Source organism: Cotesia glomerata, linkage group LG1 (assembly GCF_020080835.1).
Source record: "Cotesia glomerata isolate CgM1 linkage group LG1, MPM_Cglom_v2.3, whole genome shotgun sequence".
In the NCBI taxonomy this organism is placed as follows: domain Eukaryota; kingdom Metazoa; phylum Arthropoda; class Insecta; order Hymenoptera; family Braconidae; genus Cotesia; species Cotesia glomerata.
The window spans coordinates 11,742,519-11,756,247 of NC_058158.1; the positions used below are offsets into that span (position 1 = coordinate 11,742,519).

At 34.4% G+C, this 13,729-nt stretch overlaps 1 protein-coding gene and 1 long non-coding RNA gene across 5 annotated transcripts in view; one reads left to right on the forward strand and one right to left on the reverse strand.

Annotated features, from left to right (window-relative positions):
* Positions 1–13,729, forward strand: part of LOC123275307 (protein tiptop) — a 198,988-nt gene that overhangs the window by 170,828 nt on the left and 14,431 nt on the right. The window lies entirely within an intron of this gene.
* Positions 1,344–6,797, reverse strand: LOC123275309. Its single transcript, XR_006511661.1, has 3 exons — positions 6,786–6,797; positions 3,601–3,607; positions 1,344–1,477 (listed from the first exon to the last, which is right to left on the reverse strand). It is a non-coding gene; the product is annotated as an uncharacterized LOC123275309 (long non-coding RNA).

Consider the following 13,729-nt stretch of genomic DNA (forward strand, 5'->3'; position numbering starts at 1 on the left):
CGTCTTGATTCAACACAATGAATTTCTTTAAAATTATTGTAAAAATTTATTCTTTAACGAATATTTGTTAGCAAATGCTAAAATTTAAAATTTATTATTCAACCAAAACAATTACATATCGTCAAAATTGATATGGTCTTTTAAAAATTAAAAATTTAATAATTTACAGTTAAATTTTTAATATTGATAATTTTAAATATTAAAATTTATAATAAAATACTGAAAATCCATAGAATGGTGTACAAAGTCTAGAGTAATATAAGGACTTGACTTTTGCATTTTTTTAAATTAATAACCATGTGTAAAAAATAGTTAATTTTCATCAAAACACAATATTAAATAACATAAATTATATAAATATTAAACCGTCACACTTCATCATTATATAGATTTAGTTTATGAGAGTGATGAGATATGTAGCAACTCATCGGTCGTATAGTGTAGGGGTTAGGTATCGGTCTAGCAAGCGTGCGGCTCGGGTTCGAATCTCGGATAGGACGGATGCGATTTTCACTTTATTTCTATGATTAGCGAAAGTTAGGTTTTAAATAAGAGTCAAACAGTCTGAATTTGCGTTAGTCTCTACATCTAAAATCAAATAGAAAAAAAAATGATGCTTAAAAAATTAATTTTTTTATTATTTCTTATCAAATAGCATGAGGCAGACTTGAAAATTGACTAGAGCACAGTCCTGGTAACCAGGCATGGGCAAAGTCGTGGCAACTAAGGGAAATAAAACTTAATTAATAAAAAAATAATAATAAAAGAGGACTCAGGGGTTCAAAATCGGATTTAATTTTTATTTTTATCAGGTCCGATTTTGAGCCCTAAAGCGCCGAAAACGGAAATTTGTAGCGCTTGTGGGACCAAAACCGGACTTACTTAAAATTGGAAACAGGCTATAGTTTAAGCCCCTAAGTCCGAAATAGATCCGATTTTAGAAGGTTCTAAATGGGCTCTAAATTTCGACTCGGGGCGCACTTTGAGTGCTGAAAAATATTCCAGATTAAATTAAAGTTAATTTATAGATGTAACAGTATAAATTGCATAAGTTTTATGGAATTGAGATAAGATGAGTCATCAGGAAGATAAACTCGTAGAACTAACAATTTCTCATATTTCGAAAATTTGAATGAAATTTAGATGAAGTTTTAGATATCTGTAACAGAATTTAGTAACTTCAAACTTATTTGATCAGAAGTTTTGATTTCCACGATTAAAATAATTTTTTAAAGATTCAAAACTAGTGATCGAATCGACGTATTTGGTTTGTCTCTAGTATTTGCTCATAAAATAATTTTTTACAACACCTGCTCTGGAAGTTGACTTTTCGAGCGCTCGCCTACGGCTCGTAGCGACATCTACCACACTCGTCTTCATACGAATGCCCCATAAACCTTACGCTCATGTCGCAACAACACGACTGTCCGATTATTTGCTACTTATCCCACATGTAGCATAAATAACTATTACTCTGCTTCATCAAAGCCCACGTAAGTTCAAAATTTTCTTTTGAAGCCAAAAAATCTCCCAAATTTTTCCAATCACAAACTTCTTATTTTCCCAAAAATCGATTTCTTTTTTCTAAGCCAAAATCCAGTTAATAATTGTTATCATTCTCGTTGGTGTTGATGTTGTCGCTGTCGAAAAGTTTAAAGGAAGGACAATTGGATGATGTAAAGACACGTTGACAAAGTTTGTATTGGTGGACTGTTGAACACGAGAAAAAGAATCCTGCACACGTTTGACGAGAATTGGAAGGGTCTGGAAAGTACAAAACACCACCAGTACAACTGAATCAGAAGTAGAAGCAGAATAGCGCAGAGTAGTAGCGTAAATAAGGGTGAGTTGAGCATAAGAGAGAGCGGGAGTAAGATAGGAGATAGGAGGTAGAGGATGAAGAGCGGTCGGGGGTGCAGGGGGAGGTTGTTTCATCTGTCACCTGCAGACGCCGCCTTCCTTTCCGTCATCGTCCTCTTTCCCTTGCCCGTGGCGCCCCTTGAACCCCTTTAATAATAATAACAATGCCAGGCCAGCACATGACCGAAGTAGAAGCTCGGGTTCGGGCAGTCGAAGCTTGGACGGAACGCAGAATGGAACCGGGTTTGGAGGGGGAAAGGGGTGACGGGTCACAAGACGCCCGTGTCACGTTCGCTTCCAGCCTCAACCCACTCTCGACAGCTTCACTCTGGCTAGCTCTTGTTTCCTCATCCCTCTCTCTCTCTCTCCTGGTTGTCATCCGTCCAGTTCTCTCTCTTTCTGTTTCTCAGTCAAAGGCGACTTCTCCTCCTTTTCCTCTTTGCTTCTATCCGTCGTCCCTGGTAGAGAGCTCAGTCCAGAGTCTCTCCTATCCGCGACCCTTATTACACGTCGCACACGGGTCAACTTCATCAGCCGAGATGTCGTCCTACACCTACAGCGGCATGCCAGACATTAACATACCCATGTCCGACGCACTCTGTGTCTCATGTGTCCTCTCGGTATGCCAATGGCATTCATCTCTTCCTTTTCTCTGACAAACCAGAGACACATTAAAAATTACACTGGATTCCCAACAATTAATTAACTCTTCCTTTCATCCGCCCTCACCCTCATACTCTCCACTCCTTTCATTATCATTACTCTATTTGTAATTAGTTAATCATGTTACTCTTCTCTTTAATCATTTTTTACTATTCTTGTTTCAATTACCAATGACATGTTTGTAATTTACAGTATTTGGTGTTATTATCATTATACGGAAAGAAATTTTTTTTAAAAATTACCGTAAAATTCACTGAAGTCGTGGGACATAATGCGGCCTTTTTATTTATTAACATTTTTTAAATAAAAATTATGAAAAAATTCATTTATTTTATGGTAAACTTCATGAAATTTACCGAAAACCTAATAAAATTTACGGTAGTGAATACTTCTGTATTCATCAATGTCTCACTGCTATTAAATTGTTCCATTTTTAATACAATTTGGATGAATACTAATGGATGGAGATGAGATTTATCGAAAAAAAAAAAAAAAAACAAAAAAAAAAGTTGACAATTAATGCAGAGAATATAGGAGAAATTTTCTTGAAACAAAAATAAATTTTACTTAAAATTAAACAACTTCGATTCTTCAATATATTTTCTTGAGTCAAAAAAGTTGATTTTTAAATGAATAATTTTTTCCTTCTGTGTATTAGATTGCTTTGTAAGCTATTCTATTTCTAAATTGTTTAGCCACGAAATTGCACTGATAAAAAAGTTCAATTGATTCAAGAAAAGAAAGCTTTAATCGAGAAAATAATTTTAAAAAATCAAGTAAAATTTTTTCCTCTTAATTCAGAACAATAGTATTCACCTGAAATAATTGAGATTTTTCTAATCTCCGTGTTGAATTTCACAGAAAAAATTCCATCACTAAATTGTAAAATTTACCAAATTCCACTAAAAACCTCTTAAACAATAAATAAACAAATTAGGATCAAGATTGACAAGTAATATCTGTTGTCCTTTCCCCTTTGGACTATCGAGAGGCTATTAGTTTCTATTCCGGAATCTCAAGTGCTGTAAGACAAGAGCACGAGAGGAAGAATCGGAAAAAGGCGTGGAGGAAACGGACAAAACTGCTCATTGCATATTCAGCGAACTGGGACAGAAGGACAGATTTGGTGTTGAACTCGGCCCCTTACCCGTATTTCGTTTCTGGATACAGAATGTAACACTCTCCTCTCCTTGACTGGTCCTGAGCCTTTGCTCCCGTCTCCCGTCTCCCGTACAAACCTATAGCTATAGTATGTATCTGGCGTTTCATCCATTTACTTTGGGTGACGTATGTGCTGGTAGTAACTGCGGCGACTTAGTGTCACTTGGATATCACAGTGTCCTCCGTTAGCTTTATTGGTTTCTACATGGACTCTTTTCCATACGCAAATCCGTCTACCTCGTGTTCGCCCGGCTCTGACTTGAAGTTATTTACATTGAGACACTCAACCTCGGGAATCCGTCCTGTCTATCCTCTCTCAGCTTCTATCCAGCTAACCACCATACTTTAATGTTTAGCTGTCACGTTTTTCTGGTGACTACTCAGTACAACACCTCCTACTGACGATGAGACATTCTTCGCGTTTTTCGTATCGTCCGCTATCCTCACTTTCAACTAGACCTTTAAATGTCATGGAAAGAGCAACTTTTCGAAATTTTTTGTAACAATTGATATGCGTTCACAAAAAAAATTTTTTTTTTAAGTAACTATCACTGCTTTTGCTTAAAATTTTCATGATTCTATTTTTGTTAATTTAAAGTTTTTTAATTTTTTGAACTTATCTTGAATTGAAAAATTAAATTATTTTTGATAAAAATTTGAAGAAAAAAATATGATCATTAAAAAAAAAATTCAATTTAGACCAAATGAAAAAGTAAAAATAATTTTTAATAAGTTAAAAATAAGAATCGAGTAACTAACAAAAAAATGTACTCTATCGATGAATATTTATAAACGTATAGTTATTACAAAAATATTTAAAAAAGGACCCCTCAATTTTTGAAATTTTTAAATGAAATGAAATTTTTGATCATTATTATATTCTTATTTTAAAGTTATTGAAATCATTTAAAATTGTTTTTCACTTTTTAGTTGGGTTAGCTATTTGATCTTTTTTATAACTAAAGATTAGAAGCATTAAATTTTAAAAATTTAATTAATTAAAAGAAGAACGATGTTTACAGTCATTCTTTGGAAATTATAAGTTTCACATGTAAAATTAGTCAATTTTTTCTTTACCCTTATGATCCTGATCATGAAATTAGGATAAATTTATGAAATTATTGTATTGGTCATTAGTCCCTGATACATATGCAAACTTTAAAGTTAATGAGAAGTCTTAGTCGGTGATAATGATGACGAAATATTTTGTTACATATAGATATATACATTCATACAGGTCAAACTAATTATAGTAATAACGTATGTTAAAAAGAGTTAAGATTATGAAATAGAGTACAGTCGTTAACTTATACACCACTATTATTTATATTATCAATAAACAGTAGTACACTGATAGAAGGATTTCTTAGCATTTAAGAAGATTTCTTTGTATTTAAGAAATCATTTCTTAAACATCATTTCTTAGCATTTAAAAAATATTTCTTAGTATTTAAGAAATATTTCTTTGTATTTAAGAAATATTTCTTAGTAGTTATATTTCTCAATATTTAAGAAATATTTCTTTGTATTTAAGAAATATTTTTTAAATACTAAGAAATGATGTTTAAGAAATGATTTCTTAAATACAAAGAAATCCTTCTATCTGTGTACGATATGACTCTAGTCGCAAGGTTCGCCAAATTAGCGCGACAATTGTCAACTACCGATATTTTTAAATAAAATATAATTTTAGTTGTTTGAAGAGTGTAACTTTCAGCTCGGTTATATTTGACCCTGGTTGACATTCAGCTGTCTAATAAAACATATACCTTTACCTCACATTATAGGAAGCTTGAATTATTACTTACGATCATGATAGAGTCAACAGTCTGGCGCGATAAGCTAGATAATCAAAAACACGTTTCCAACTAGTGTTTGTTTATTTTTAAAATACTTACCGGTAAAAAATAAGTTAGAAGCAGCGTAGGATAGAATATTTAATAAAATAATTCGGTCAGTATATAATTGAACGTAAATTCGGTGAGTTGAGGAAGGTGCCGCCTGCCGGTATGCAGATTACTCTTCGGTGGGGTAGGAGATAGCAGATTGAAACGTTAAGCTGAAAGGAAGAGCAGAAAGCGGAGGAGGAGGAGAAGGCAGATGACGGTGACGAGAGAACATTCGGGATACGGAGTTGAGGAGATTCCAGCAGTTAAACTCTGGAAGAAGGACGGGAGAAGGTTTAATGAGTCCCGGAGCCAGGGTGACGAGACATCTCCTCAAGTGACACGAAGAAGCCTCACTTCCCCTCAAGTTTTTGACCCACCTCGAATTCATCGGACGTCTGTTCCGTGCTATGTACACCAATGAATTGAAGGAGAGGGCCCCCTCTACGTCGCTCGATATCAAGACTGCCAACGGACAGATCAATGCCTAGCCGTGAGCTGCTACACGTCTCACCCATCCATGATCAGACGAACCCTGGACACGTCTCTGATTTGATATAACATAGGAATTGAATGATAGAGAAGATTGTAAAAATCCAAAGGTGGAGGCATTGGTTAAAAATTGAATTTAATCAAATGGACAATTAGCAGACAGATACATTGAAAAAAAAATTAACTTGACTCAAGAGAAAAATTCTTGAACCAAGAATATAATTTTGAAGAGGATAATTGTCTTGAATCAAGACGAAAAATTCTTGAATCGAGTAAAATTTCCTTAAATCAAGAATCTACTCAAATCAAGAATATTAAGTTCTTTAAAATTATATATTTGATTCAAGAACATTTTTTTTTCTGTGTATATATTTACGATGGATTGTTTGATTTAAAAGTTTCACTTCTTGAAGTATAGACTAAAGATTAACATTGGATTCTAAATAAGCAGGCTGGAAATTTATTTAGATTGATTCAAATAGGTTCACAGAGACAGTAGTTTAGTAGGAAATAAATTTGCAGTCTTTATTTCGCATACCTGACTCAAGCTCTTGACCCAAGAAGATCAATATACTTGTCGGAATGTAAAAAGTACTGAGAAGTGTTCTTGACGAAAAATAATCAAGTTTTCTTTTTTATTTATTGTAACAATATAAAGTCAGACATAATATTGAAGAATTAAAATATTTTATTAAACTTCTCGTACTTTTTTTTCTATCAGACACTTTTCATTATTTTCATTGATAATTTTATCTACAAACTAATTAAAACTGGCATCAATGTAAAAAATAATATACTGTTAAATTAAAAAACAAAAAAATTCTTTCACTAAGAAATTATTTTTGGTTTTAAATTTGACTTGATTCAAGAATTTTCTGCTGAATTTTAAACGGCAAAATTATTAAAAATAAATTTCTTGTTTCAAGACTTTTTCTTTAGAATCAAGTTAAATTTTTTATCACTTTGATTACTCCATTTTTTATAGAACATCAACAATTTAAGTAATAGAAGATAGCAAATACTTATTGTATTTTTATCTTTTTGTCCAAGAGCCCCTCAATCCATCGTATACTTATAAAGTCATTTTTATGATAAATAATAAACCAAGTGGTCTTCAATTAATAACATATACCCGATAAGTCGTTCTAATTTAAAGTAATATTTAAATTTTATATGTGCTTCAGACGGGGCCGTGATATATAAATTGGTATCTAAAGTTGGACAGCTTTAAAATTTTAGTCATGATCAATTTAGAGTATATTAAAGCATAGATACCTCCGTCAGTCCATACTGTTAAAGTTGTCTTTATATTTTTTGACATTGATGATTGATTTCATTTGTTATTAATCGCAGGTCAGTTATTTTCGAACATACCTGACATATATTTGTTAGCTGTTGTTTTAACTATTTTAGTTTTTTTATTGTCAGTTAATTGTCTTTTAATCAGTCCATCTTTAATTCATTGTCGCCATTTTATAATTACATTAGTTATTACCGACAATAATAAGTCTATTATTCTATTATTTGTTTTTCAACCAGACATTTTTTCTTCAAATGTTCGAGTTATTATAAGCAACTGTTTTAATACCAAAAATAATCCAGTCGCCGGCTGATATTAATTCCACCGTTCTGTAATCTCCGAAATTCAGATTTCAGATGCATACACGAGAAATAAAACCAACCAAAAAAAAAATTAATAAACCAAAAAAAGTTTAATGATAGCCTTGGGCATTGTGCGGTCAGTTGGGTAAATTTTTTTTTCTCGAAACGACTGTCGCTCATCGCGGATTAGACGGCACAAGAAATAATAAAAATAGTGATAAAAAAAAATGATTGAATGACGGGATCGCTGAGATGATCACGACGTCTCTCATCTCTCATCTCGCATCTCGGGTAGGCATTAATGCTCGATTACAATTCCCCTATGAGTCTTTAGCCCTCCTGTATGATGATCAATAATTATTGACTACAGGACTCTGCGGTCGGTTGTAATTTCGCGTTGCCCAAAAATCTGAGTTGAGGGTCGCTCCTCCGCTCATCGAGGGTTGCGTCCCCATCACTATTAAATAAACCCCAACTATGTAATATATCTATATTTCTATGAAGATGTACAAGGACTATCAAAGAAAAAGAACAAGTAGAGGAAGAAGGAGAAGACGAAGAAGAAAAAGAGAAAGAGGGGAGTTCACTGGGCGGAGAAGGTCTGCTGACCCGGTTGACAATCGATTGACGGCTGTCGCTAAGACCTCAACTCCCTCTTCAGTCAGCTCGGATTGTCCTGTGAGGGCACCCGCCCTTTTTATTCTTTTTATCCTGACAACCTCAACTATTTTTCTTCCAATTATCCTGTCGCAGGTAGCGAGGCACGACATTAGTACAGGGACATCTCTGGTTTAAACTCACCAATTCGCTCCCTTCACACGTAACCAATACTGATCCATCATCGATCAAACATCAACATCAACATTGCTACATAAATAAATCGTGACATGAATTTATTTTTAAACATTCAGCCTTTCTTTTAATTGATCTGACCAGGACGGCATTATTAAACTTATTGATCAATGCGAGAGCTCCCGGGTCATCGGAGCGTCAAGCAAATCCTCTGATGTGCTGGCCTGGATATTATTTCCCGAGGACAGTGACAAACGCCCGTCAATGTCACTTCCACTCGGCATCATCCTCGGTCCCTACGGTTGTTTCTCCTTCCATTCGTCTCCTGTACTAAGGTTTCCAACATCTACTACTGCTGCTGCTAGTGATGTACGAGACTGACGAAGAAAGCGAATCCGAGACGTGATGAGCATATCTGGTTCGTCATTCTCTTATCTCTGCGCCCCTCTGCTTAACAGTCATCATCTCAGATCTACACGTTCGTGAGTTGTGTTTGTGTGTTTTACTCAATACGAAAATATGCTTCGAGTGTGTGTCTGTGTATAGAAAGTACAGGTGAAACTTGCTAGATGGTGGATGGTGGATGCCCTGTGGATGAAATGTGAGACGATCCTTTATCATGTCTATAACATTGTGTGCTAGGGTATGTTTATACAAAAGAATATGATCGTCAATAAAGTATCATTTAAATATATGTCTTGACAATTGGAGGAAGACGTCACTGTACCTTCACTGTATTTGCTGTGTTCTGCAGTTATTTACTCATGATAGAAGGATTTGTTAGAATTTAATGTTTGTTGGATTAAGAAATAATTTACTAACTAACGTGTAAATATAAATAGTTATTAAAGGTTAAATCAGTTAAAGAGCGCATGCAATGAAAAAATATTTATTAATGGGTGATCATTCATTTATACTGAATAAATCATTTGATGTAATTTAACTTGACACATAACTTCATCTGGAATGGATAAAAATATATTTATGAATTTAATTTCGAGAGACAATGAATAGCAAAGAAAAGGATCGTTAGAAATAATTTTTTTTTTATTACAGACATTTTCAGTAGTTAAGATTGTTCAATATAATAAATTAATAGAGCCAACTGATAAAGGTAAACAGGATTTATTAAACAGACAACGCAATAAAGTTAAAGCAATGATAGCATGAATAGAGTTGAATTACAAAGTAAAAAATGCGTGGGTTCAGTTCCACTGACAAAACTCTAATCGCTGTCCATGAGGATGGATAGAGAAATGACAAATTACGGAGAGAATTGAAAGTGATCGATTTGCTGAAAATTGCCGAGTGCCAATGCTCTGTGGTTCCGTTAGATATATATTTCAAATACACATTAGTGGTAATATCGAGTGAAAGTTATTTTTTAATAATTAGGCTGGAATTATAGATTTAAATGACATTTTGTTAGTGTAACACAAAACCTGTGAGGTATTATACGAATCAGATGGTTTTATGTATTTATTTCAATTAAATTAAACGAATTGTTATAGATTATAGTTTAGATGATATGAATCAAAGCTTACTTGAAAAGAAAGTCTGACCGTCGTATGTTTTTTGTAAGAAAAAAAGTAGTCCCGCGATTTTTGTAACGCTTACGCTTTTTTGTGATTAAACCCAAATAAAAATTTGAAAAACAATCTTTACGAAAACTATGGTGTGAAAGATTTAGAATACTGGATTATTACTTGGTAATGTTTTCGACTATACTGTATGCAGTTATCACCTCAAATATCCGTAGAATAAATACATATCAACCTTTATAATAAATATCTTTTGCGGAAAAAAAAACATTTTCTTTCACATAACAAAATTTAAATAATATTACAGCCATTTGTTCCAGACGAAATTACAATTAATTTAATTATAACAATTATTTTTTGATCTCGAAAAAGTTTTTTAATAAATCTGGACTATTATTCGCGAATAAACCCTTCTATCAGTGAACATGCACTGCGGTATGTATAGGTATACTATATGTGTGTATAAATATGATGATAATGATGAGCGAGCATCACTAGTGTACACAGAACATGCCAAATAGAGAGGATAGATCCGAGCACAGTATATAATATAATAATACCATGAACCAGTGCCAGTGTAAGCCCAGTCTGCGACGTAGGTAGTCATTATGTGGAGGGAGGTGACGTCACTGACGGTGACGGATGGCTACGCGTCAGGCAAGTATAAACCCCATGGTACCCAATAAATTATTGCAACTATAAATTACTTCTCTGCTCAAGATATATATATATATATATATATATATATATATATATAGCTATATATATATATATATATATATATATATATATAGCTGCTGCCTATATATATATATATATATATATCTATGTACATGCACACGTACATAGATATATAATGTTACACGGCTACCGAGTCTCTGCGGGTGTGTAGCGAACGCTTGTACAGGGGTACAACTCAGTAGAGGAGAGTAGTTCAGTTCAGAGCTGGATAGTAGTGACTGTTATGTAGAATGAAATGAGATGGTTGCCAGTGTTATTGTCGTTATGGTGTATTTCACGACGACACCGGTGCGCTACGGGTGCTGCTCGCTATACGGGTGATCGTGATGACGGTACACGTTAGAAAGGAACGACGCAAACAAAGGTGGTTAGATCCTTCTCTTGTGTGTACTAATACAAATATGGCAATAGTTTTTGTTGGTGGTGTTGGTGGTATATATGATGCAGGATATATAATAAGTTGCAGTGTGTATTACGACCCCATTCTTGATATGATACTGTAGATATTACTGCACTAGTTTGTTCATATTTTGAATGCTCCCATTTACTTTTCGGATTATTTGCTTAGCTAGTATTGGCTAGTTGGGACTCGTAATGCACTGATTATGTTTTTTGATATTTTTTATTGTTATGGGGTAGGTTACTTAATTGCAGAGGGTTTAATGGGGTGATTTAAAGAAAATCTCGTAAGGTGTTTTATTTCGTCAAGCTATTTTGGACAATTGTACCAGCTCGAGAGCTTATATAATCGGTCTTGTCATCGCGATTACGCTCGTAATTATCAAAAGATCTAGATAAAACTTGGCACAATTGTTCTATAAACAAACATCTCGGTCAAGCTTGAAAATGGGTCAAATTGGTTTATTAGTTTGAAAGTTGTAAGTGTTGAAAAAATTTTTATAAACATTGGACTTTCTTGAATTTGTACCAGTAAATTTTGACACTAACATTATCTAGATTTTTGTGATAACATTTTAGATTGTCTTTAAAGATGTAAACTCTCAATTTAAGCTAATCCAAAAGGGGAATCTACTTCCTCTTCCCAGATGAGTTTAAGCTTTCTAAAGATTGAAAAATTGAGGGACCGAATTTTCGTTTTGAGTTTCTCACTGGAAATTTTTTTTTCTTTCAATATTTACCATATTTCAGAGAATGCATGTAAAGATGTAAGCTTGAAGAGCTTAAAAATAATAAAAAGGCATATTTTCGTGCACTTTGAGGTTGAAAGTAGCTGGACGTTTCAGGGATAGCCTGCAGGGTCAACCTGTTTTCTCATATTTTTGTTTTAAAGAACGTTTGATCAATGAAAATACACTACTCTTATAATTATTAAAGTTTTACAAATAAAAATCCAAGTATAATCATAAGCATTAACAATTTTCTGTCTTTTATAACTAACATAACTATACATCCATTGTTAAATATTAAAAAATGTGTATAGCTCGATTTGTCAGTTTAATAGATGAGAAAAAGAATTTTATTGTTTCTGCCCGACGGCAATCTTCCTGATTTACCCGCGATAAATCAACACATATCTATCGAGAGTTTCATCTCGCGCGAACGATGGGAACCACTGGAAGAGCATAATCCCGATACGTAATAAATATCGCATACGAATACGAGCCGATCGGGAGAAGAGAGCTGAGCTAAGAGTTGAGTTCGTATTGGTGCGTCTGTCTCTCTGGTCCTCCACTGCGTCTCGCACGGCATCATGCTTTAGTATTATATGTTTCGTATATATACATATACAGACACATCTACTGGCCGAAGGCAGTAGTAGTCAAGAGTAAGCGAGAGAGAGAGAGAGAGAGAGAGAGAGAAAATAAGTCTAAGGGGAGGATATTATGGGCGATCGAGTGAGTTATACGGCTTGCCGCATGTGTGTCGCATAAATCTGTTGGTACGTCAGTCTCAGCCCCCTTTAGGTATATGTACAATTCTTCAGTGAAGACTCGCTTGGAGCTATCGACTCACGAGTCACTATTATATATACACATATATACACAACCAGGATAGTGGAGTGACGAGAAACACGTTGATGGATTGTCAGGTTGTGACTAAAATTTCAGACATCAGCTACAGCTACAATACCAGTACCTCATACAATTGCACTTTACATTTCACATTTCTGTGTATAAACAGCATAAATATATATTTGCATGTGAGTTATCTGTAATACAAAGTAAGGATTTGCAAAGTTCGGAATATTCAGTATGTATGAGACGTGGTTCAGTTTGCTGACGCAGATAGAGACAGGAGACAGAAGACAGAGGAGATAAGATGAGAGTAGTTAAGTGTAAAATCGGGCACACCTGTCCTTCAGTAGATCAAGCCTCTGTCACTCGAGAGTGATGTGTCTTCTCTAGCATCCAGCATCCCCGATGAGTACCTCTACTCAGCTTAGTTACTGTTCTACTGCTTTGCACGATGATGTGTGATACAACTTACGAGACTCTTCTTAAGTTGTGCGAAACAGAGAGTTGAGCTCTGCTTATTTATGTTGACACTGTATTTATTAGAACGGATCGGCGTGTCAGCCCTCACTCTAATTCTCCTCTGAAATCTAAAAGTTACTCGGTCTGTCTACTGACTTATTTTTGTCCGGGTAATCTAAAGTAGTTCTCAGAAAAATCTTGGGTAGTTAGTTGGTGACATATGCTTCAACAACCACCAAGGAGTTGATCGTTGCTGTCAATTAATCAATTTGATAAAATCAAAACTCACTATTTTGGCTAAGTCCCTTCTATCTGATCCTTACTATCGATTTGCAGGTAAAACAGAATTGTCAAAAATATTGAAACAGAGAATGTTCTCGGAAAGAACAGAAGCAGAGCTGGTATACTGGGATCAGACTGCACCACTGATGTGTGATCAGTGGATCAAGTTTTTGGAGTGTCGAGGAGAACGAGCTTGGTTGTGTAAACGATAACCCACCGGATCATCCTTGTACAGCTGGTTCATATTTGCAGTCCCTTTATAAATAAACTTGTA